The following is a 22,905-nucleotide window of genomic DNA, read 5'->3' on the forward strand; positions in this document are numbered from 1 at the left end:
TACTGCTTCTGTAAGATCTTTTCTTGTTTTAGATTCCACAGGAGTGAGATTGTGCAGTACTTGTCTTTTCATGCTTAGTTTATTTCACTCAACATAGTGTCCTCCAAGTTCATCCATGTTGTTACAAATGACAGGCTTTCCTTCCTTTTTAAAGTTGAATAGTATTCCATTGTGAGTATATACCACATTTTCTTTCTTCATTTATTTATTGATGTACACTCAGCTTAATTCCATATTTTAGTGATTGTAAATAATGTTGCAGTAAACATAGGAACGTAGATATCTCTTTGACATCCTGATTTTATTTTCTTTAGATATATACCCAGTAGCGGGACTGCTAGGTCATATAGTATTTCTGTTTGTAGTTTTTTAGGGAACCTCCACGTTGTTTTTCATAATGGCTGTACTAATTTACATCCCCACCAATAAATAACGTGGTAGTTTTTCCACATCCTCACCGATGCTTATCTTTCATCTTTTTGATAATAGCCGTTTTACTAGGTGTGAGGTGACATCTCACTGTGATTTTAATTTGTACTTCCCTGATGATTAGGGATGTTGAGTCTTTTTTTCAAATGTCTGTTGAAGATTTGCATATATCTTGTGGAGAAATGTCTATACATATCCTTTGCCCATTTTTAAATTGGATTACAGTAGCTTCCCCCTTATCCACAGAGGATGTTTTTCAAGATCCCCAGTGGATTCTTGAATCAGTAGATAGTACAGAACCCTATTCATACTATTTTTAAAATTTTGACAACAGAGATGGCTGCTAAGTGACTAAAGGGCAGGTAGCATATATGTAACATGGTTATGCGGGAAAAACAGATGATTCATATGCTGGGCAGATGAAGCCCGACAGTGCAAGATTACATCACACTTTTCAGGATGGCACATGACTTAAAAATTATGAATTGATGATTTCTGAATTTTTCCATTTAATATTTTCAGACTGTGGCTGACCACAGGTAAGAAACCACAGAAAGCAAAACCACAGATAAGGGGGGGCTACTGTATTCATTTTCTTGCTATTAAGTTGTTTGCATTCCTTACATATTTTGAGTATTACCCTTTAACATATATATATTTTGCAAAAATTTTCTCCCATTCTGTAGGTTGTCTCTTTACTCAATTGATTGCTCCCGTTCTATGCAGAAGCTTTTGTTTGATATAAACCCATTTGTCTATTTTTGCTTTTGTTGCCTGTGCTTTTGGGGTCATATCCAAAATAAATGACCACCCAGACCAATATCGTGGAGCTTTTCCCCTCTTTTCTTCTAGTAGTTTTATAGTTTCAAGTCTTACATTTAAGTCTTTAATCCATTTTGAGTTGATTTTAGTATGTGATATGAGATAAGGGTCTAATTTCATTTTTCTGCATGTGAATATCCAGTTTTTCTGACACCATTTACCTTTCCCCATTGTGCGTTCTTGGTGCCTTTGTCAAAAATCAGTTGGCTGTTGTTGCATGAATTTATTTCTGGCCTCTCTATTCTGCTTCATTTGTCCATGTGCCTCTTTTTAATGCCAGTGCCATGCTGCTTTGGTTGCTATAGCTTTGTAGCTTGTTTTGAAGTCAGGTAGTATGAGGCCTACAGCTTTATTCTTTTTGCTCAAGATTGCTTTAGCTATTTTGTGTCTTTTATGGTTCCAGACAAATCTTAGGATTGTTTTTTCTATTTTGTGAAGAATATCATTTGTATTTTGATAGAGGTTGTGTTGAGTCTGTAGATCTCTGGGCAGTATGGACATTTTAACAATATTAGCTTTTCCAGTTCATGAACATGGATTATCTCTCCATTTATTTTTCTTCTTCCAATTATTTCATCAACATTTTACAGTTTTAAATGTAGAAATTTTTCACCTCCTTGGATAAATGTATTCCTAAGTATTTTTTTTGATAGCTTTTTCAGATGGGATTATTTTCTTGATTCCCTTTCCAGATAGTTTGCTGTTAGTGTATAGAAATGACATTGGTTTTTATATGTTGATTTGTATCCTGAGACTTTACTGAATTTGTTCATTAATTCTAATGGTTTTTTTTTGATGGAGTCTTTAGGGTTTTTTATATGTAAGATCACATTATCTGCAAACAAGGATAACATAATTTCTTCCTTTCCAATTTGGACCCCTTTCATTTATTTATCTTGCCTAATTGCTCTGGCTAGGACCTTCAGTAATATGTTGAGTAGAAGTGGTGAGAACAGGTATTCTTGTCTTGTTCCTGCTCTCTGGAGAAAAAAGCTTTCAAATTTTCTCCGTTGAGTGTGATGTTAGCTGTGAATTTGTCAGGTATGGCCATTATTTTATTAATGTACTTTCCTTCTATGCCTAACTTTTTGAGAGTTTTTATCCTGAAAAGGTGTTGAATTTTGTTGAATACTTTTTTGCACCCATTGAAATAATCACATGGATTTATCCTTCATTCTATTAATGTGATGCATCACATTTATTGATTTATGTATGTTGAACCATCCTTATATCTCTGGGATAAATCAGCTTGATCATGGTGAATGATCTTTTTTATTTGCTCTTGAATTAGGTTTGTTAGTATTTTGCTGAGGATTTGTGCATCCATGTCATTAGTGATACTGGCCTGTAGTTTTCTTTTCTTGTTGTGTTCTTATCTGACTTTGGTGTCAAGGTAATGCTGGCCTGAAATGAATTTAAAAGTAGTTGTTCCATTTTGATTTTTTAGAAGAGTTTGAGAAGAGTTTCTATTAGTTCTTTAAACATTTGATAAGATCCAGCAGTGAAACCATCAGATCTTAGGCTTCTTTTTGATGGTACACTTTTAAACAATTTTTATTTTAAGTTCTGGTATACATGTGCAGAGGGTGCAGTTTTGTTACATAGGTAAACATGTGCCATGGTGGTTTGCTGCACCCATCACCTACGTATCAATCCCCACATGGGATTAGCTATTTATCCTGATGCTCTCTCTCCCCCTGCCCCCCGACAGGTCCCAGTGTGTGTTGTTTCCATCCCTGTGTCCATGTGTTCTCATTGTTCAGCTCCCACTTACGAGTGAGAACATGTGGTGTTTAGTTTTCTCTTCCTGTGTTAGTTTTCTGAGGATGATGGCTTCCAGCTTCATCATGATCTGCAAAGGACATGATCTAATTCCTTTTTATGGCTGCATAGTATTCCATGGTGTATATGCACCACATTTTTTTTATCCCATCTATTATTGATGGGCATTCGGGTTGGTTCCATATTTTTGCTATTGTGAATACTGCTGTAATAAACGTACATGTGCATGTATCTTTATAATAGAATGATTTATATTCCTTTGGGTATATACTCAGTAATGGGATTGCTGGGTCAAATGGTATTTCTTATTCTAGATCCTTCAGGCAGTAATAAATAGCCTACCAACCAAAAAAAGCCCAGGACCAGACGAATTCACAGCTGAATTCTACCAAAGTTACAAAGAGGAGCTGGTACCATGCTTTCTGAAACTATTCCAAACAATTGAAAAGGAGGGACTTCTCCCTAACTCATTTTATGAGGCTAGCATCATCCTGATACAAAAAACCTGGCAGAGACACAACAAAAAGAGAAAACTTCAGGCCAATATCCCTGATGAACATCAATGTGAAAATCCTCAGTAAAGTACTGGCAAACCAAATCCAGCAGCACATCAAAAAGCTTATCCACCACAATCAAGTTGGCTTCATCCCTGGGATGCAAGACTGGTTCAACACACACAAATCAATAAACATAATTCACCACATAAACAGAACTAATGACAAAAACCAGGTGGGAGAATTTTTTTTACCAATTCAATCTACTTACTCATTATAGGTCTGTCAAGGTTTTCTATTTCTTTATAATTCAGTCTTCGTGGGTTGTATGTGTCAAGAAATTTATCCATTTTTCCTAGATTATCCAATTTATTGCTATGTAATTGTTCATAATAGTCTCCTATGATTCTTTGTATTTTTGCTGAATCCGTTGTAATATTTTCTTTCTAATTTATGGTTGTATTTGAGTCCTCTTTTCCTTTTCTTATTCTAGCTAAAGGTTTGTTGATTTTTAAAAAATCTTTTCAAAAAGCCAACTCAAAATTGTTGATCTTTTCTATTGGTTTTTAAGTTTTAATTTCATTTGATAATGCTATGATCTTTGTTACTTTCATCGTCCTACTAAGTTTGAGCTTTGTTTTTGTTTTATAAGTTGTAATGTTAGGTTGTGTATTTAAGTTCTTGCTTCTTTTTTTGAAGTAGGTGTTTATTTCTTTAAATTTCCCTGTTAGAACAGTCTTTTCTGGATCCCATAGGTTGGTATGTTGTGTTTCCATTTCCATTTGTCTCAAGAAACTTTGTAAGTTTCTTTTTAATTTTATCATTGGCCCATTAGTTGTTCAGGATTATGTTGTTTAATCTCCATGGATTTGTGAATTTTCTGAAGTTTCCGCTGTTATTGATTTCTAATTTTATACCATTGTGATCAGAAATGATGGTTGATAGGATCTCAGTATTCTTAAATTTGTTAAGACTTGTTTCATGGTCTAACATAAAATCTATACTGAAGAATGTTCCCTGTGCAGTTGAGAAAAATGTGTATTCTCTAGCTGTTGAATGGAATGTTTCATATATGTCTGTTAGGTCCATTTGATCTACAGTGTAGTTGAAGTTCCGTGTTCCCTTATTGATTTTTAGTCTGGATGATCTGTCGATTGCTGAACATGGAGTGTTAAAGTCCACTACTGTTATTGTATTGCAGTATATCTCTCCCTTTAGACCTATAAATATTTGCTTTATATATTTAGATGCTCTGGTGTTGGGTGGGTATATATTTACAATTGTTATATCTTCTTGCTAAATTGATTCCTTTAATATTATATAATGCCCTTCCTTGTCTCTTTTTATGGTTTTTGACTTAAAGTCTCTTTTGCCTAATATACATATAACTACTCCTGCTCTTTTTCTGTTTCCATTTGCATAGCATGTCTTTTTCCATCCCTTCACTTTCGGTCTATGTGTGCACTTACGGTGAAGTGAGTTTCTTGTAGACGACATATCATTGGGTCTTGTTTTTTTAAAATACCTTCAGTCATTCTATGTCTTTCAATCGGAAAATTTAATCCATATATATTCAATGTAATTATTGATAGGTAAGGACTTACTACTGCTATTGTGTTGTTTTCTAGTTTTTTTTCTAGATCTTTTCTTTCTTCCTTCCTCACTTGTGGCTTTGTGGCTCTTTCACTTCCTTTGTAGTGAAGTGATTTTTTCTAGTGGTATGTTTCAATTCCTTGTTTTTTATTTTTTGTACATCTACCGTAGGTTTTTGTTTTGTGATTAACATGAAGCTTACAAAAAAACATTTTCTAGTTATTGTAGGTTATTTTAAGCTGATAAAAACTTAACTTTGATTGCAAAGCAAAACAAATCTTCACACTTTTACTCCACTCCGCCAACATTTTGAATTTTTTATGTCACAATTTACATCTCTTTGTATTGCATGTCTCTTGACAAATTATTGTAGCTCTTATCATTTTTAATAGTTTTGGTTTTTTACCTTCATTCTAAAGATGTAAATGATTTATCCACCACTATTACAGTATTAGAGTAGAGATGGTCCTCAACTTACAATGGTTTAGCTAACAATTTTTTTACTTTATGATGGTTTTATTGTGATGTAACCTCATCACAAGTTGAGGAGCTTCTTATGACTTATGATGGGGTTATGGGTTCTACAGAATGTGTGTCACTTAGCACCGTTGCAAAGTCAATAAATTGTAAGTCAAACTATGATGAGTTGGGGACTGTCTGCTGTGTTGCCAGCATTAAATGCGCTTTTAACCTGAATTTTTTTTTACTTACCATGGGGATATCATAACCCTGTCATAAATTCAGAATACGGATGCTCCTGAAATTATGATGTGGTTATGATGTGCCCATTGTTTCAGGAGCATCTGTATTCTGAATTTGACTGTGTACTAACTTTTACCAGTGAGTTTTATGCTTTTAGGTGTTTTTGTGTTATTCATTGTCATTCTTTTATTTAAGCTTGAAGAACTTCTTTTAGCATTTCTTGTAAGACAAGTCTGGTGGCAATGAACTCCCTCAGCTTTTGTCTCTCTGGGAAAGTATCTCTCCTTCATTTCTGAAAGACAGCATTGCTGGTACATTATCCTTGATTGGCAGGGTTTTTTTTTCCCCTTCAGTAATTTGGATATATCACCCTACCCTTTCTTTGCCTGTAAGATTTCTGCTGAGAAGTCTCTGCTAGCTATATTGGAACACCCTTATATGTTATTTGCATCTTTTCTCTTGCTGCTTTCAAGATCATCTCTTTGTTTTGAATTTTGACAGTTTGATTATAATATGTCTTAGGGTATTCTTATTTTAATTGAATCTGATTAGACACCTTTGACCTTCCTGTACCTGGATATATTTCTCCAGATTTGGGAAGTTTACTTCTATGATTTTTTTAAACAAGCTTTCAGCTCTTTTATCTTACTCTTCTTCTTTGGTTCCTTTGACTAGAACATTTGTTGTTTTGATGTCCCATACATCCCATAAGCTTTTCCCTTTCCATTTCGTTTTTTTTCTCCTTGAACTGCATAATTTCAAGTACTCTGTCTTAGAGTTCACAGATTCTTTCTTCTGCTTGATTAAGTCTATGACCTATGGCTCTCTACTGAATTTTTCATTTCATTCATTGTATTTTTCACTTCTAGGATTTTGTTTGATTCTTTAAAATTATTTTAGTCTTTGTATTACATTTTTCATTCTGGTCACTTGTTTTCCTCACTTCATTGCATTGATTCTCTGTTTCTTGAAGTTTGCTGAGCTTCCTTAAAATGATTATTTTGAATTATTTGTCCAGCAGTTTATGCATTTCCATTTCTTTAGAGTCAGTCATTGACCCTTTATTTTGTTCATTTGATGATGTCTTGTTTTTCTGATTATTATTATTATTATTTTTTGAGACGGAGTTTTGCTCTTGTCATCCAGGCAGGAGTTCGGTGGCGTGATCTTGGCTCATTGCAACCCCCGCCTCCCCAGTTCAAGTGATTCTCCTGCCTCAGCCTCCCAAGTAGCTGTGATTACAGACGTCAGCCACCACACCCAGCCAATTTTTGTATTTTTAGTGCAGACAGGGTTTTACCATGTTGGCCAGGCTGGTCACGAACTCCTGACCTCAGGTGATCCCCATGCCTTGACCTCCCAAAGTGTTGGGATTACAGGCGTGAGCCACTGCGTCCGGCCTTTTCTTGATTATTCTTATTCCTTGTACTCATGTGTTGATGTCTTTGCATTTGAAGAAATATGTGCTTATTACAGTCTTCACAAACTAACTTTTTCTGAGAAAGTTTTGCAGCAGGCACACTGCTACAGTGTACCAGAAGCCCAGGACCGATGCAGCTGGCATAGCACTGGGAAACCCCAGGCTTCTGGCCTGCCGGAAGCCCAAGTCCCACTATGGCTGGTTCAGCTTTGCCTGAAGCCTGGGGCCTGCTGTGGTTGGTGTAGTGCTGAGGCACACCAGACGCCTGAGGACACTGAGGGTTCCCTGCTGCTGAGAGCTGTATGGAGCCCAGAACCGCTAAAGTTGGCCTGATGGTGATAAAGACATTGAGTCCACCATGCAAGCCTGAAATCAGGGGTAGTATGGACATGACTGGTGCTGAGACTCATTCTGCAGGGTCTTGTGTAAAAGACTGTGGGGGAGTCTTCCTGGTACTGAATTTTACAATGGTGGGCCCAGTGTTGGGGCCTGAGAGAATGTCTTAAGTTCACTTACCTCTCTTTCCCCTAAGTGGACAGTATCTGTCTCTGTGCTATGCTGCTTGGAGTTGGGAAGGGGTGACACAGGTAATGTAAAACTCTCCTTTCTACCCTCTTCAATGTATCTTTTCTTATTTTTGTGCTACCGCCAGGCACTGTGATCTCTCATATGTTTTTCTTAGCCCTTGTGAAGGTATTTTTGCATGTGGGTAGTTGTTCAAATTGATGTCTCTGTTGGGGGACAATCACTGGAGAGTACTACTCTACCATCTTGCTCCATCCTTCTTCTAAGTTGCACTTTTTATCACGTAGTCATTACACTTATTCTTCCATCAGTATTTAGCATTATAATTCAATAATTTTCAACTATTATTGGCCCTAAAACTTACTTCAGGCACTTACTGGCAATGCCTCTTTCTGGGTTCCATACCCAAGGATGCTGATTCAGTGGGTTTGGGGGTATGCTCAGATATCTGAGTTTTCTTCCCTTTTTAATCATGAAGATTTTAAAACCAAGCTGAAAAAAAGTACCAAAAATACTTGTATACATTCTACCTTAATTCAACAATTTGTTGGCATTTTGTCATATTTGCTTTATATCTCAACTTGTATGAATGAGTGTATATGTGTATTCACTACATATTTCTGTATTGTTTGAACATGTGAAAGTAAATTTCAAATATCAAGACACTTCCACTTTTTTTTTTTTTTTTTTGAGGCGGAGTCCTGCACTGTCATCTGGGCTAGAGGGCAATGGTGCGATCTTGGCTCACTGCAACCTCCGCCTCCCGGGTTCAAGCGATTCTCCTGCCTCAGCCTCCTGAGTAGCTGGGATTACAGGCACATGCCACCATGCCCAGCTAATTTTTTGTATTTTTTTTTAGTAGAGATGGGGGTTTCACTATGTTGACCAGGCTGTTTTCGAACTCCTGACCTCATGATCCGCCTGCCTCAGCCTCCCAAAGTGCTGGGATTACAGGCATGAGCCACTGCGCCTGGCTGACACTTCCACTTTAATACTCCAGCATGCATCTCCTAAGAATAAGAATATCCTCCTATATAATAAGAATACTATACTCACTCCTAAGATAATTAACAGTATTTCCAAACTATCATCTATATTTTGCATTTTAACAGAAGATTCTGGACCTAGTTGTCTCTCTCTCAAGTACAGTGGGACAAGTTTCAGATATTGTGACAGACCAATGGGGAAGATTTTGGGGGAGCAAGCAGCAGGTCTTATGAGACAACCCAAATAAGCCTCAAGTTAGCTTTGGGTTGACTTCACAAAGTTCATCAGACAAATGTGCTATCTTGCCAGAATGGCCACTGCACTTGACACACAGTCTAAGCTAACGCAGATAGGTCATGTGGCTTCTAGGAGCCACTCCTACACACTGATTTCAACTATAAGACAGGGGAAATACTCTTTCCTGCCCTAGGAAACTTCAAAGAAAATCCTCCTGCTCTCATTTTCATAATAAAAAGTTGACTGGTGAATGTAGAAAAAGGCATCTATATAATTAACTATATACCCTGGTTTAAGTGATAAAGTTTGCTTCAGTGTAAATGATCAGTCAAATTACTCCCCTCTGTGATTAAAGAGTTAAAATTGTGGCCCAGCGTCATGCTCCAGGGCAGCTGTAAGAAATAGAGATCATGGGCGTTGTAGTGTGATAATTCCGCATACTCTCTAATATTGTCTCCATAAAATAGCATCAGCTGCTGCTGCATATGGTATAACTTTAATATGCTCTTTTAATATTTACAGTATGCCTATAAAAGATTTCATGATGACAGTTGGTGGTTCCCGTGGTAATTAATAAATGACAGTACAACTGTGATCAGATAGTTTTAGGAAAGAGTCTCTCAGAATGCTGGCTTTCACAAATCCAGGCCTGGGGATGATTTCTGGGGGCAGGGTTTTCTAAACCTGAGGTTGACCCCATGTCGTTATTTGCCTATGTGGTTTTGTACAGTTTTATCTCCAGTTTCTTCCCAAACAGCAAAAAGTGGGAAAGAAGACGGAGGAGTTAGTAAGAAGGTTGCCTGCTAGAGCAGATATGAATTTGGAAGTGACTTTTTTGTTTTTGTAATGCAGTTGTAGTGCAACTTACTCCTTGACAAAGAATATGTAGATATGTGTGAGTTTGGTAGGTCTTGCTACCTGAAGCAGCATAGGTAGTTAATAAATCCCACATGTGGTCAGTGTCTTCTAAGTAGTTGGTCAATCTTTTACCATTGATTCCACTGAATTATTTGATAGTGTTTGCTTGCCTCAGGCTATTCATCACCACACTTTGAGCCCGTATTGCCTATGGGATTTTCTCACGCATCTCTATTTGCTGTTGCATCCATGTGAACCATGTTTTTTATCAGCTAAGGCTGAGGCTTCCCACGATGTGTCAAAAGGTGAAATTCCAGGTGGCCTAAATTTTCCCATTTATTAGGTGTAGGTACAATGAACTCAAAGCAGGTATGTTGAATTATTATAGTATATTTGTAAACCAACAAAAGTTAATTCTATAAAGTGTTTTGGAGCCATAAGATATAACAGAAAGTATTTTTTTTGTTACTTTTGGTACCAGGATTTTCCTTGAAGAACTTGGAGATTCATTTCTGTATTCAACATTCTCTTCACCTGAGCAAAGTGAAGAAGTACTGTCTCCTTCTGCCTTTTCATCTCCTTTCCCAGAGCTCAGCACTCTCCTCTTTCCTTTGACTTTCTGAGAGCTCAGCACTTCCCATTCTGTGTCCACATGTAGCTGAGGGTAGCCATTAGATTGAAGCTCTCAGCTTTCCTCTTCACTCTTTCAAAATCTCCCACTTGGGTATTCTCTGGCTCTTCTTTTGCTTCTGACTTTGAAGATTAAGTAGCTATTCTCCTAGCAAAGAGAATCCTCTTATCTGGACTCTTGATTCTACTGGTGCTCTTGCCCCATACTTTAACTCTTAATTCTAACTTGTCTTTCTTCTCTTTTTATGATCTTATCTTAGAGATAACTCATGCTTCCTCATCCTAAAACACAAACAGGAGACAATCCATTAACTCATTTCAAAACCACCTATGCCTACTGTCTCTATTTCTAAATAATCTCTCTTCTCAGTTTAATTACCTAGTTATTAAAAATCTACTCTTGAGTTTTCCAGGAAAATCCTGGTCACTAAATCTAATGGTCTTTTCTCATGCCTTATGTTCAACCTTTCTTCAGACTTTCAGATCCCTGCCTGTCCTCCACCAATTTCCTCCCCTCCCTGGACTTTTGCAAACCCTTTGGTATCAAAGACCAGATATAGATCCCTCCTCCAAGGGCCTGCCAATCACTCTCATTCTTCCTTTGTACTTTTTAGTTTCATTGTGTATTAATTCAACCAAACTACTGGACACCTATAATGGATATAGCGTTGTGGGAAGCAACGGAAAGACAAACACAAATAAGACTGGATATGTTCTTTCCTGGAGCTCACTGTCTTCTGGGGAATATTTATAAGCAAACAGATCATTACAGCATGGTAAGATCTGTGATAGATGAGTCAAGAGAATCCTGTGGAAGCCCAATAGAAGGTGCCTAAGTTAGTCTGGTTGTTCAGCAGTAAGAGACTACCAGAGATCTGAAAGAGGAGTACAGAGTTAGCAGCTGAGAAGGCAGGGAAAATGATGGGCCAGCAAGCAGTTTAGTGCTACTGTAACATACACTGGAAGGAAAAGCAGAGGAAGGAGTTGAGAGATGGCAGCAGAGATGAGACTGAAGACGTCAGATCGTTAAGGAACTTTTATGCCATGCTAAGGTTTCATGGGTAGAGTGATGAGAGTGGTTAGGTTTGCTTTTATGAAAGAGTTCATGAGTGATATTGTGCAAAAGGGATGGGTTGGGGGCAAGATTAGAGATAGGATGACTACTGCTGTAGTACGGGTGAAAAATAATGACAACCTGAACTCAGTGCTGTAGGAATGCAAAGAAATGAATGGCTTCGAAGGATCTTGTGGAAGTGAAATTGATCGAGTTTGGTGACTGGGTGTGAATGGATTGAGAGGGAGGAGACAGAAGTTCTTAGTTTTCAAGCTTAGACAACAGATGTTTCTGAAATTGCAATACTAGGGGGAGAAATAGAGCTGGGGTGGTAATGAAAGATTTGTTTTTGAACACGTTGAGTCTGAAGGTTTGTGGAAACATTCTTCTGGGACCTGCCATAACTGGGATTTTCTCTTTGCTTTGGAATAGGGCTCTTTTGATTTTTAAAATGCCAGTGAGGTAAAAATTTGTGGGACAGCAAGAGATAAAAGCCAGCGAAAGGCCTTTATATACTCTTATTTCTTATCCAAAGCAATGTGCAAATCATATTTAGATGTTACCCACCACTGGCTTCAGCCTTCCACCTGAAGGTAATTGTCACAATAGTTACTGAGTCATTTCTCATGCCAGATTCAGGTTTAAGTGCTTGACATATATTGATTCCTTTGATCTTCATACAATCTAATATGATGACTATTATTATCCATTTTTTACAGATGAGGAAACGAAGGCATCAGTAATTAAGTAACACATACTTAGTAGTGTTAGAATCAGGGAACAAAACCAGGCAATCTCCCTCCACTATATCCTCCTCCATTCTGAGGTGAAGAGTTTCCAATCATTCACAAAGCAGGAATTCACAAACTCTGATTCATGGGGACCAAATATGGGCTGTTGCTCGTTTTTGTAAATAAAATGTTATTGTTGCATGGCCATGTCCATTCATTTACATATTGTCTATGGCTACTTGGCCATCCAATGACAGAACTCAATAATTGCAACAAAGACTAGACCACAAAGCTAAAGCTGTATCTGGCCAGGCATGGTGGCTCATGCCTATAATCCCAGCATTTTGGGAGGCCGAGGCAGGTGGATCACCTGAGATCAGGAGTTCAAGACCAGCCTGGCCAACATGGTGAAACCCTGTCTCTACAGAAAGTACAAAAATTAGCCAGGCATGGTGGTGCACGCCTGCAGTCCCAGCTACTCGGGAAGCTGAGGCAGGAGAATCACTTGAACCTGGTAGATGGAGGATGCAGTGAGCTGAGATCATGCCACTGCACTCCAGCCTGGGCAACAGAGACTCCATCTCAAAAACAAACAAACAAACAAACAAAACTATATCTGATCCTTTAAAGAATGCATGCAAAGTGCGCTAGACCCCCAATTTGTCATTTCTCCCTTCATGTATGGGAGTGAACAAGGATAGATGTATGACCTTTGTTCTTATAGCCAAATCTCTGCAGAGATGTCCCTGATAACTTCCCAGTCAAGGCAGAAACTTCTGATTTTTTTTTAATCATTTACTCTTCCTGTGGCAGAAATTGTGGGCCAATGATAAAACCATTTACAACTTCCTTTGCTTTATCTGGGGTACAAAGTGACAACTTTCTCGCTAAGTTATTAATGAAGACATATATATATATATTATATATATATATATATTTGAGGGGCAAAGAGATTAAAAATAAAAGGGGCACTATCCAAGAGATTAGTAGATATTTTTTATTTTCCTTGCAAACAAACAAGAAGTAGTCTCTTAGAGGAAGGGAGACACAGAACCTTAACCTGACATGTGTGAGAACAGCAGTACTCTCTTATTTTTCATGACTGGTCCTACAGACTTCGCACCCATTTGAGCCATCATAACAAGTGTGTAGTGGGGCTTCTAGAATTTACGGCTCTGGAGCCCAATAGAGTGCAGGGCTGGATATATTGACTTGGAAGTAATTGAAACATAGGAGATTCTTGAATCATTTCTTTCTCTATCTGATCCTTAAAGGTACTGTGGTTGTTTCTGCCCTTCGCTCTCTTCTCCTACTACATCCCATTTCTTGGTGACCAAATCCACTCTTACATTCTCAATTGTTCCTGCTGGCAGAGATTCCCTGAAGCCATATTGCAACCTTGAACTTGCTTCCCTAGTTCAGCCATAGACGCCCACTTTATTTGTCTATTGCTAGGACATTTGTTTCCTTTTTGCTATTTTCTTTATAATGAACTCTCTCAACAAAAATCTCAATCTCCGTCCTTCATGCAAAGAGGTTGGCACCATCAAAATTGTCCTACTTTTAATATGTTATTTACGTTTTGATAGGGAAGGACTTTTAAAATCATTTTTCTATACCCATTTTACTTCCCTATTATCTTGGGACTCTGTTAATTCTATTTACTTAAATTAAGCTGTTGTGAATAGACTCTACTCACAATTTTTTTTTAGAAAGCACCTGTTTCCTCTGCTTTCTACATCAATCCACATTTCTTCAAAAGATGAGGGATGAGGATGACCTAGTCAAAGCCTTGCTTCCTCCCATATTGGAAGAGTCCCTGTGTGAACTTATGAGCCTTATTACTTGAAATGGAAGCTACTTTATTGTGCTATTGACATGGAAAGGGAGACTCTTTCTTGACTTTGAGTCCTGGGGAGTGGAAAACTTTCATCATCAAATGAGTTGTTAAAACCTAGAGGATTACACCTGTAGCCTGACAAACTCATATTTATTGCCTTGCATAGAGAGATGTCACTCCTAGGCAAGAGGGAGGAAGGAGGCATCTTTTGTAAATTGAACTTCCATTGAAGAATTTTGAGGAGCATCTAAGGGAAGCAGGTATGCATTTTGGATTGGTTGTTTTGAGGTGGGATTAGGAAAAGAGAGATTTAGCCAGGATTGGATGCTGTCATGAGGAGATGATGGCTGAGCAATTGGGTATCTCTAGTAATAAATGAAAATAGCCAGCAGTCAGGGGCATCATTGGTGAGAAGTCAGCAATCACCTAAAGAGGGGATCATTATGGCACTTTATAACTGCTGCATGACCTTGGCAGAAAGTGTTTCCTGCTAATTTTGCAGCTGGCTTTATCTGTGTCTGTCCTCCCTGTCTGATTAGTGGCAGGGCTTCTTTTCTCTTTTCAGTCCAAATTGATTCTCACTCTTTTAATCCAAAAGAGATTTTAACTCTTTCAGCATCCTAGACTCAACTCATCAGAACATTCACTAGGATGCGTTTTCCTACTAGCACTTAACCAAGTGTAAGAATCTCAGGTTCATCATGATTTAATTGAATAGAAACTTCTAGAGCCACCATCAAACAATCCAAAGTTGAGGTAAAGCAATGTGGCCTAACAGGTTCCAATGTAGAATATTTAGAACCCTTCCAGATGCCCCACTACTCTGCCTTTTGATAATACCACTGCCCTCACTAATAGTCTTTTCCAGCTTGGAGCAGGTCATCACCTTTTGCCAGAAGCCTAAGGACTCTTCATTGGGAATAGCATTGTTTCTGAGGCTCACCATGCTTGGAATCTGTTCCACCTTTCCAGCCCTCTCTCTTTCCATGTATCCTACCTTTGAGCCACACCAGAGGGATTCTTGCACTTTCATTTCTCTATGTTTTTGCTTACACTTTCCTCTCTCCTGAAATTTCTTTCCCTCCTTTCCCCCAATCAAAATCCTATTCTCACTTGCCTGATACAGGAACCATTCTCCAAGAAGCCACCCTTGAACTATCCCATGGAAATTACTAGTTTCTTCATTAGCACTTCCATAAAACTTTCCTTGTAACTCTGTTTAGCATTGCTATTTTTTTTTCTCCTAAGCACACAGTCGTTTTTGTTTGTTTGTTTTGCAGTTTTCCTTGATATTTGGGGAAAAATGTTTATTTTACCTACTCTCTACATTCTAGGGATATTTCTTAGCCTGAAGTTCCTGGCTTCGCTGTGATCCTTTGGAGGCATAGGAAGGTGGGGCAACTTGTGAAACTTCATATATATAAATTTCATATATATAAATATATATGTTCCTGTATGTGTGTGTGTATATATATGTGTGTGTGTGTGTGTGTGTATTTGTGTATATGTGTACTTTTCTGGGGTCCACAACTTTCATCAGATACTCAAAGAGATGTGTAACCCAAAAGAGAAAAGAGGTTAAGAAGAACTTTTAGAATATTAGATTGTTATGGCACAGGCACTCTGCCACTCAAACAGATGGGAGAGACAACTATAGGCAACCAAGAAATCATGAATGTGCATCAAATATGGGTGCTTAAGGCATGGTACCCAGCTGGGCAGGTGGAGAATGCCATCCATCCAAAGCTGCCAAGGGCTATTAGCCAGTACTGATTAAACTCTGGACTGCACTGACTTTTGGAAATTGCACTAAAATCCAGATCCTCCCTAGTCACGGCACAGAAGCACAGGAGTTGGCTGTGTTTACCCTCATAAATGCCCTGACTGTGCCTTTGTTAGAAGCTCGGTTGGCAGTGGCAGCAGTGCTACTTGTCCTTGTCTACTTTTTCTACTTCCAGATAAATATTAGTTTGATTAATAATCACATTTCAGTTTGTCCCAGGCCCCATGGAGTAGATTAGAATTCTGGAGGGAAAAAATATGGTACGATCTATATCGTCTTTCCATAATACACCCAGTAAATAGAAAATCTCTTCAAAAGATTACCTGATGCCACATCTCCCTCACCCCCTTATTGTTACCCAGGTGCCTGAATGTATGGGTTGCAATACAATATAACCAATGCTTAGCATGAATGATAGAACCAGATGACTTGACCTTCAGTGTAAGGGATAGGCAGGCCTTTGATTATACTCATGAAATGCCCATGCTAAAAAGGTTCATGTTTTTGAGGATGTTTCTCCTGCCTCTTCTCTCCTATTCCCTTGCTTAAAAATTCTCTGTGGAATTGATTTGGCTGATAAAAGACAGGTTAACTTATTTTAAAAAGGGACTGAAAAATCCATGCACTTCCAATTGTCATGTGCAATCATGGACCTGTCAACTAATTCTTATTTTGGCAGTTTTGAGATCACTTGTCACAAATTATTCCCTCTCACAGGGGTATCTGAAGAGAAAGCAAAATAATATGCAATTCAGGTAGCTGGATTCAGGTGGAGGGGATTCTACTTTTAATATGCAATTGGGTAGCTGGATTTGGGTTGGGGGGGATTTTACATTTAATATGCAATTCTGGTAGCTGGATTTGGGTAGGGAGGAGTCCACATTTAATATGCAATCAGGTAGCTGGATTTGGGTAGAAGGGATTCACACTGAATATGCAACCAGGTAGCTGGATTCTGGTGGGAGGATTCCACATTTCCTCTTCCTTCAAAGTGATTGTTTATATGTAATATCTCCTTCTTTCCAAACAGAGAAAGTTACAAAAATCCTACTACATCAAATGATTTATGAAAAATAAAGGTAATTCTATCAAAAGCAATTGTGACTAGTCTTTCAACCTCGCTATGCATATATGGGGGAGTTTATTTGTTAACCTGAAAGGCAATAAAACCTGTTTATGGGTAAATCAATTCCTACCACTGGGTTCTTTTGGGAATATCTAGTAATCTAGGTCAGTAATTCTAAAACTTGAGTGTGTATTAGGATCACCTAAAAGGCTTGTTACATCACGGATTGCTGGGCTACACCTAAACAGTTTCTACTACAGTAGATCTGGGGTGGGGCAAAAGAATATGGATTTCTCACAAGTTGCCAGGTGATACTGATGCTGCTGGTCTAGGTATCCCACTTTCATAACCACTGACCAAGAGTTTTTAAGGTCACAAGGTGTTTGTAATTAGTTCAGAAACCAGCAGACAACATGTTTAAAAATCCTTAGCAATACAAGGTAACATGAGGCCCCAAACAAGCAACAATGTGTACTATATAAGCGCAGTGGTGAGAGAACTCCGGTTTGGCAAGATTTCCACTCTCAAATCTGGATAGGGTTAAGATCATCAGAGAGCAGGGCATTCTAGAATGGGGAAATGAACCAAATTAGTTGGAGCTAAGACTGGAGAGGTAGGTAGGGATGTGTCTGTGGAGGACTTTTAAGCACATCTTATAAGGAGTACAGATTTTATACAACAGGTAATATTTCTTCCATCAACACACTATCTCCTCCTGTGGCACGTGGGCACAAAGAGCTAGCTCCACATTACTGCAAACGGTTTAACCTTCCCCAAATACTTTCAGCCGGAGTAGATCTCTGGTGTTTGGTGAAGATACCAAGTTAGACTGAGAGGTGGATTACTTGCATCGCTGAGTCCAAAAGTTGTCGGCTTTTGCAGGGATGGGAAAGCAGGCAACTTTTGGAGGTCTCCCAAAATATAAGAAAAGATTGTTTGGGTGTGGATTTAGGTTGAGGACAGGAACAGGAAATATCCTGGGATGTCTGAGGCAACCTAATAGAGGGTCTGAAGTGGACGAGACCATGCACTACAGTGCAATGCTTTTCCATCTTTACGGTGCACCCCAGGAGTCACCTGGTGATCTTGCTGAAGTGCATGTCCTGATTCAGCAGGCCTGAAATTGTGCATTTCTAAGATTGTGAGTTCCCAGAGGATGCTGATGCTGCAGACCGCGCTTTGAAGCAAGGTACCATGGGACATCCAGAACACCTGCGGGGAGAGAGGCCTGCTGGCCACATCCCCCGAAGAAAGGATACATGCAATCTTTTAAGCTAAGGCCCCCATCCTGTCTCTCGGGAGAGGTGAGCAGTGAGGATATGGGGACAACGAGAAGGACGGCTCAAGTAGGGCTGGGGACGGGCAGAGGCGCCCAGGCGCGCCAGGTGCAAGCGCTCAGGACAGTGCGGTCTGCCTGGGTCCGCGGCTCTGAGGCCGCGGCGCGATTGCAGGAGTTTCGGCCCTCAGCGGCTCCCATCGCGGCTCCCGGGAGCTAAGCGAGACGGCGACGGCGGCAGTCGTCCCTCCCCACGCGGGCGCGCGGGCATGCGGACACCCACTCGGCCGGTCCAGGCCCTCAGGCTCCCGGAAGCGGAAGGGGAGAGCGGCCCGGCCTGGGCGGCGGCGCCGGAGGAGGCGGAGGTGGCGCGGCAGGAGGAGGGGAAAGAGCTGCTGGCGGTTGGGAGAGCGGCGGCAGCGAGAGGCGAGCCAGCGGGGACGGTGAGTGTGCAGGCGCGGGGGCGAAGCGGCCGCCCCCACCCCCACCCCCATCCCCGCCCCCACCCCCACCCCCATCCTCGGCCCCCGCTCCGCTCTGCCGGGCCCGCCCGCCGCTTCTCCGCGCCGGGACGCCCTCACCTGTCCCTGCACGCCCCCTGCACCTGCTCTGTTTGGAACCCGGGGGTTTCTCGGTGCCTCCCCGCCCCAGGCCTGGCCTTTTTCAGAGCGTCTTCTGCTAGAGCTACAGCCACTTGCTAAGTGCTCCTCCCTCAACTGGGGGTGGGGGGTTCCTGCTCTAGTCGAGACGATGTTGGCTAGTTATTTATTTATTTATTTTAAATCTGTATCCTGAGTTTCTCGCTTGTAAACTACAGTTTCTCTCTCCGCACCCCCGTCTGGAGACCTGCACTGGGATCCCGGGTTTCTCTGTGCTATTCCAGAGCTTTTCATTCATTCCAGACTTCTGGTGTGAAGCTGCAGAGAGGACAAACAGTTTGCTCCTTTATTGACCTCCTCACTCCTCTCCTCTTGATCCAAAGAGGTTTTCGGGAAAATGGCTTATGGATGGCAGCAGTTTGCACTTGTTACTGTTCACTGTAACAGGTCGCTGGATTGTAACTGCAGAGTCCATTTAAGTTACGGTCTTTTTCAAGCTATATGTGGGTCACATTTTAAGATCCCTTGAGAGTCAGGGTGGATGTCTGTATCACCAGGGCTGAGAGGACATGACCAGTTATTACTTTAAAATATTGCAATATAGCAGTCTCTAAAAGTACAAGAGAAAAAAAAATCAAGGTCATTGTGGCCGGGTCATAAATTATATTGTAAAGTTACAGTCCAAAGGCGACTAAGGATAATTAAGTGCAGTTTAAAAAGCTGTGTTAAATAGGTCCTCAGCCTACTATGCTAATATATGCACTTTTAAAAATTCACTGCTTTCCTTGTGGTAAGAATAATATTAATAACAGTCACCATTTGATGACTGCTTAGTATGCGCCATTCCTGGATTAAAAGGCTTTTGGTGTAATATTAAATTCTTCCAACTCTTTAGATTTTACTTATTTTAAAGGTAAAATTCGGAGAGATGCTCTATTTTTCCTTAGTTGTGCTATCTCTTAAAAGCAAAAAGATATTTGAAGAATTGAGGGGAGAAATCCATTGGAAAGAAAGAGCCAAATGAGATTTGGTGTCGTGGAAAGAAAAACTAGATTCTAGTCCCATTTCTGTCACTATCCAGCTGTGGGGTTACAGGTAGGGCAATGACCCATGTTATTTCCTCTATACCATCAGAGAGTTAGACTAAATTATTTAAGGCTTATTTTAGCTTTTCCATGCTTACTTGGAAAATGTTTTTAAATAAGACCCTTTAACGTGGTTTGAAGGTACATTAAAAACATATACGAAGTATTAGTAAAATATGAAAATATAAGTTAAAATGTATAATTCCATAATTGTTTTGGTGTAGTACTCTTCCAGAATTCATCATTTTCGATGGAAACAATTCTATTAGATCCTTTCACACTATTGAGATTTCTGTTAACATACTTGAGAAGCTGTAGTTGGAATAAATGAAATAGATGAAATAGAGCGTCATTTAAAGAAAATGATGAGGACCGTGTCACTTTTGCCTACGAGGTACTTTGTTTAATAAGAGAAATCTAAGCATTTAAAAATGCAGACATATAATCAGTAACAGGAAGTTCTGAGACAAGAATCAATCAATCATAACGTGTACTTCTTATTTGCCTACTGCCTCATTTCTTTAATTCGTAATGACCGATTCAGAACCTGTGGAAAAATGCATGAATAAAATAATGGTTTTATAAAATGTGACCCACATATAGCTTGAAAAAGACCGTAACTCAAATGGTCTCTGCAGTTACAATCCAGGGACCTGTTATAGTGAATAGTAACAAGTGCAAACTGCTGCCATCCATAAGCCATTTTCCCGAAAACCTCTTTGGGTTGAGAGGAGAGGAGTGAGAAGGTCAATAAAGGAGCACTTTATTGTTTGTCCTCCTGCTAGTCTTATTATATAGTGGTTTAGTAAAGAAACTGCTTGAGAAGTTGAGTAATGTCTCCATGGAGCTGTTTTTCTGGAATTGTAATTGAATGTGACTCAGTGAAAACTTTTTTAGCATAGGAGGTGACACAGTGGCAGTATCAATACTACCAGGCAAAAGAGGGAAGGCAGAGGAAAGGCTGTTTTTATTGCCGAGAGTTTGTTCCCTAAATTCAGTTTTATATTAAGGAATGTAACCTTTTGTGTTGTTTTAGTAAAACATTAGGGCTCAGATTCAACTTTTCACATGCATTAAATATAATAGGCAATTTAGCATCTAGTAGAATAATCAGTGCTTAAATAACTCTTATTAAAGGTAAAAATACAGGTGAAATTGTAAAACAGTTTTTATTTCAAAGTGATTTGTTAAGAATTTTTGATAAGTCAAGTCAGACTAGTTTAAAAATCACATTTTCATAGACATGAGAATCATCACTGTGCTCATTGATAGGTCCCTGAACAAAAATACCTTAGTATGATGGTACTTTATGTGTTTGTTTTGCTCTTTAGACCTAACCTAGGCAAAATTGTGACATTTTTGAAGTTTGCCTTCTGCCTTTCAAGCTGCTTTTTCCTCTGTGCTATTTCTCTCAGGGTAGATTAACCTTCTTCCCCATTTCAGAGACTCTCTTAACCGATGTGTTGCCCCTTCTACAAAAGGGCAGGTTGGGTAAAATTGGTATTTTATCATTCACTGGTGAATTTTATTTTAAATCTAACATAAAATGCTCAAGTGTGAGGTCAGCCAGGCTTCTGATTTTAAGCTTTTTATCTGTAATTACAGAATGAAGAACTTTTTTACTTGCTGCAGGATTTTCAGCTTCAGCAAGCAGGTGAGGAGAGATTTCTCTTATGGTGTTAGTGTTCTTAAATCATGCCTGCTTTGGTAAAGCCTGGTGTGAAGGAAATCTAATTTAGTCTTCTACCCCCAACCCCCCACCAATCTCTCTTGGTGTGGTGGGTACTAGAAGGTAAGTAGCAGGCTTCCCTTCCTTCTTGGAAGAACATACTTGATTCATACCCAGGAAAAGCCTGGGCCTCTTCATTTCTGGCTTTTACTGTATCTGAAGGTTTTTTCCTTGTGCTGATTTTGGAACAAAAGTTACCTTTTTTAATCCCTGTCCCTATCCTACATTTAATCTTGCCTTTTCAGTCCCTTTTCCCACTCCTATCTCCCTAATGAAAATTCCCACAGAGACCTTTTGTACTGACTGAAACAATATTCGGTGGTCTTTAATTCGTATCACCCCACACCTCCCAAGCTATTTTTACTTTTTGTTAGAAGATTCTAATGAAGTGAGCTTGAGCCAGGGAGAATGGAGACTGAGGCTGCAGTGAGCTGTGATTGCAGCACTCCAGCTTGGACAACATAGTGAGACCCTGTCTCAGACAAACATACCCAAAAAACAGTGCCCCAGTTATCTACTTTCTCTAAAGTTAAAGCAAGTTAATGCAAGCAGGGAAAAATAAAGGTAAATGCCTGTATTAGCAGTACTAATACTGCTAGTAGTAATACTACTAGGATAGTGTTAGCAGTATTAATACTGCAGTGTAGTACTACTAATACAGTCATTTACATTTATTTTTCACTCATGAGACTGGTGCACACAAAAACAAATTTATGAGAAGAGCAACAGCTTATGCTCAATTTTGCCCAGAATGTAATTTAAAGACTTAGTCTACAGAGTGGATTCTTGAAACCATTGATAGTGCAAGTATTTTATGCTTTGACACTTTGTCCACCCACGTTTTTACAAAGTCTTCCTGGAAAACTCAGCAATTGATTCAGAATCCCTGCTTGCATTATACATTCTTTATTAGCTTCTGAGATCAAGTACTGATTTTCTTTCACACTTTATTCCTTTGCTCACCAGTCCTGCTTTTACTTGAATGTGATTTAGTTTAGGGGCTTCAGTTCATTCATTCTATTTTAGATCTCTATTTTTGGTTTTCTTCTTAAAGATCCCCCTAGCCAACGTGTAGAAATACAACTTCAGCTAGTATGATACTAGCTGAAGGGCTGTAATATTTGAAGTTTTTTTGACTAGTTCACAGACTTTAAAAAAGTAGATAACGGGGCATTTTTTGTTGTTCTTGTGTTTGTTTTGTTTTTTGTTTGAGACAGGATCTCACTCTGTTGACCAGGCTGGAGTGCAGTGCAGTCACAGCTC

General features: G+C 39.3%; 1 protein-coding gene across 28 annotated transcripts in view; it reads left to right on the forward strand.

Moving 5' to 3' along the window:
* The first annotated feature begins 18,263 nt into the window (after window positions 1–18,263).
* The window catches only part of ZDHHC21 (zinc finger DHHC-type palmitoyltransferase 21), a 132,166-nt gene continuing 127,524 nt past the window's right edge, over window positions 18,264–22,905 (forward strand). For 27 of the 28 annotated variants that reach the window (XR_010148756.1, XR_010148754.1, XR_001720669.4 and 24 more), the window contains exons 1-2: window positions 18,434–18,672; window positions 21,519–21,567. The gene's annotated coding sequence lies outside the window, so the exon portion shown is untranslated. Of the gene's footprint in view, window positions 18,673–21,518; window positions 21,568–22,905 lie in introns of all 28 variants that reach the window. The other variant, XM_063787973.1, reaches the window with a different exon arrangement.

Source organism: Pan troglodytes, chromosome 11 (assembly GCF_028858775.2).
Source record: "Pan troglodytes isolate AG18354 chromosome 11, NHGRI_mPanTro3-v2.0_pri, whole genome shotgun sequence".
NCBI lineage: Eukaryota > Metazoa > Chordata > Mammalia > Primates > Hominidae > Pan > Pan troglodytes.